Below are 4,387 nucleotides of genomic sequence, written 5' to 3'. Positions count from 1 at the left end.
CTCCCGGCCTGCAGATCATCTCTTCTACCTTGTGCGGCATTGCTCAGTTCTGCTATCTTCCTGCAGGGGGCAGCGTTGTTTTGACCAGCAGAATTTTGCACAGCAGTAAATCAAACTGTTGTATAAAAGGTTTGGAAATTCGCTTTTATTTCATGGCGATTGCATCTGCTCCGGCCCCGTCCCTTCTTTTTTGTGTCTAAGCCAATTGGCTACGTGAGAAAAAATAAATTATCTAGGAGGGAGAAAAGTGATGTGAAATAACAGAGGCAGCCGAGAGATGATCTACCTAGATCTATTCAACGCAACTTCTCCTGAGAACACAAAGTTCACAGGACGGAAATCTTCTTAAGGTCTAGAGAAATGTTCACGTTCTGTCACTTCCACAATCTACCCTATAACATGTCCCCGCTCTGCAGTATATATCTACAGGATGAGTATATGTATAGACTGATACATTGTATCCTCCGCTCTGCAGTATATATCTACAGGATGAGTATATGTATAGACTGATACATTGTATCCCCCGCTCTGCAGTATATATCTACAGGATGAGTATATGTATAGACTGATACATTGTATCCCCCCGCTCTGCAGTATATATATCTACAGGATGAGTATATGTATAGACTGATACATTGTATCCTCCCGCTCTGCAGTATATATATCTACAGGATGAGTATATGTATAGACTGATACATTGTATCCCCCGCTCTGCAGTATATATCTACAGGATGAGTATATGTATAGACTGATACATTGTATCCTCCGCTCTGCAGTATATATATCTACAGGATGAGTATATGTATAGACTGATACATTGTATCCCCCGCTCTGCAGTATATATATCTACAGGATGAGTATATGTATAGACTGATACATTGTATCCTCCCGCTCTGCAGTATATATCTACAGGATGAGTATATGTATAGACTGATACATTGTATCCCCCCGCTCTGCAGTATATATCTACAGGATAAGTATATGTATAGACTGATACATTGTATCCCCCGCTCTGCAGTATATATATCTACAGGATGAGTATATGTATAGACTGATACATTGTATCCTCCGCTCTGCAGTATATATCTACAGGATGAGTATATGTATAGACTGATACATTGTATCCTCCGCTCTGCAGTATATATATCTACAGGATGAGTATATGTATAGACTGATACATTGTATCCCCCGCTCTGCAGTGTATATATCTACAGGATGAGTATATGTATAGACTGATACATTGTATCCCCCGCTCTGCAGTATATATATCTACAGGATGAGTATATGTATAGACTGATACATTGTATCCCCCGCTCTGCAGTATATATATCTACAGGATGAGTATATGTATAGACTGATACATTGTATCCCCCGCTCTGCAGTATATATCTACAGGATGAGTATATGTATAGACTGATACATTGTATCCTCCGCTCTGCAGTATATATATCTACAGGATGAGTATATGTATAGACTGATACATTGTATCCCCGCTCTGCAGTATATATCTACAGGATGAGTATATGTATAGACTGATACATTGTATCCTCCCGCTCTGCAGTATATATATCTACAGGATGAGTATATGTATAGACTGATACATTGTATCCTCCGCTCTGCAGTATATATATCTACAGGATGAGTATATGTATAGACTGATACATTGTATCCCCCGCTCTGCAGTATATATATCTACAGGATGAGTATATGTATAGACTGATACATTGTATCCTCCGCTCTGCAGTATATATATCTACAGGATGAGTATATGTATAGACTGATACATTGTATCCCCCGCTCTGCAGTATATATCTACAGGATGAGTATATGTATAGACTGATACATTGTATCCTCTGCTCTGCAGTATATATATCTACAGGATGAGTATATGTATAGACTGATACATTGTATCCCCCCGCTCTGCAGTATATATCTACAGGATGAGTATATGTATAGACTGATACATTGTATCCTCCCGCTCTGCAGTATATATATCTACAGGATGAGTGTATGTATAGACTGATACATTGTATCCCCGCTCTGCAGTATATATATCTACAGGATGAGTATATGTATAGACTGATACATTGTATCCCCCGCTCTGCAGTATATATCTACAGGATGAGTATATGTATAGACTGATACATTGTATCCTCCGCTCTGCAGTATATATATCTACAGGATGAGTATATGTATAGACTGATACATTGTATCCTCCGCTCTGCAGTATATATATCTACAGGATGAGTATATGTATAGACTGATACATTGTATCCTCCCGCTCTGCAGTATATATATCTACAGGATGAGTATATGTATAGACTGATACATTGTATCCCCCGCTCTGCAGTATATATATCTACAGGATGAGTATATGTATAGACTGATACATTGTATCCCTCCGCTCTGCAGTATATATCTACAGGATGAGTATATGTATAGACTGATACATTGTATCCTCCCGCTCTGCAGTATATATATCTACAGGATGAGTATATGTATAGACTGATACATTGTATCCCCCGCTCTGCAGTATATATCTACAGGATGAGTATATGTATAGACTGATACATTGTATCCTCCCGCTCTGCAGTATATATATCTACAGGATGAGTATATGTATAGACTGATACATTGTATCCCCCGCTCTGCAGTATATATCTACAGGATGAGTATATGTATAGACTGATACATTGTATCCTCCCGCTCTGCAGTATTATATCTACAGGATGAGTATATGTATAGACTGATACATTGTATCCCCCGCTCTGCAGTATATATATCTACAGGATGAGTATATGTATAGACTGATACATTGTATCCTCCCGCTCTGCAGTATATATATCTACAGGATGAGTATATGTATAGACTGATACATTGTATCCCCCGCTCTGCAGTATATATATCTACAGGATGAGTATATGTATAGACTGATACATTGTATCCCCCCGCTCTGCAGTATATATCTACAGGATGAGTATATGTATAGACTGATACATTGTATCCTCCGCTCTGCAGTATATATATCTACAGGATGAGTATATGTATAGACTGATACATTGTATCCCCCCGCTCTGCAGTATATATATCTACAGGATGAGTATATGTATAGACTGATACATTGTATCCCCCGCTCTGCAGTATATATATCTACAGGATGAGTATATGTATAGACTGATACATTGTATCCCCGCTCTGCAGTATATATCTACAGGATGAGTATATGTATAGACTGATACATTGTATCCCCCGCTCTGCAGTATATATATCTACAGGATGAGTATATGTATAGACTGATACATTGTATCCTCCCGCTCTGCAGTATATATATCTACAGGATGAGTATATGTATAGACTGATACATTGTATCCCCCGCTCTGCAGTATATATATCTACAGGATGAGTATATGTATAGACTGATACATTGTATCCCTCCGCTCTGCAGTATATATATCTACAGGATGAGTATATGTATAGACTGATACATTGTATCCCCCGCTCTGCAGTATATATATCTACAGGATGAGTATATGTATAGACTGATACATTGTATCCTCCGCTCTGCAGTATATATATCTACAGGATGAGTATATGTATAGACTGATACATTGTATCCCCGCTCTGCAGTATATATATCTACAGGACTGAGTATATGTATAGACTGATACATTGTATCCCCCGCTCTGCAGTATATATCTACAGGATGAGTATATGTATAGACTGATACATTGTATCCTCCCGCTCTGCAGTATATATCTACAGGATGAGTATATGTATAGACTGATACATTGTATCCCGCTCTGCAGTATATATATCTACAGGATGAGTATATGTATAGACTGATACATTGTATCCCCCGCTCTGCAGTATATATATCTACAGGATGAGTATATGTATAGACTGATACATTGTATCCTCCGCTCTGCAGTATATATATCTACAGGATGAGTATATGTATAGACTGATACATTGTATCCTCCGCTCTGCAGTATATATATCTACAGGATGAGTATATGTATAGACTGATACATTTGTATCCCCCGCTCTGCAGTATATATATCTACAGGATGAGTATATGTATAGACTGATACATTGTATCCCCCCGCTCTGCAGTATATATATCTACAGGATGAGTATATGTATAGACTGATACATTGTATCCTCCCGCTCTGCAGTATATATATCTACAGGATGAGTATATGTATAGACTGATACATTGTATTATGTATACATGTACCCCCCGCTCTGCAGTATAGATACTACAGGATGAGTATATGTAATAGACTGATACATTGTATCCCCCGCTCTGCAGTATATATATCTACAGGATGAGTATGTATAGACTGATCCATCAGTATCCTCCGCTCTGCAGTATATATATCTACAG

The sequence above is a fragment of the Rhinoderma darwinii genome, chromosome 8 (genome assembly GCF_050947455.1).
Source record: "Rhinoderma darwinii isolate aRhiDar2 chromosome 8, aRhiDar2.hap1, whole genome shotgun sequence".
In the NCBI taxonomy this organism is placed as follows: domain Eukaryota; kingdom Metazoa; phylum Chordata; class Amphibia; order Anura; family Rhinodermatidae; genus Rhinoderma; species Rhinoderma darwinii.
The sequence above is the reverse complement of the archived record's forward strand: the minus strand, read 5'-3'. Positions refer to the sequence as shown.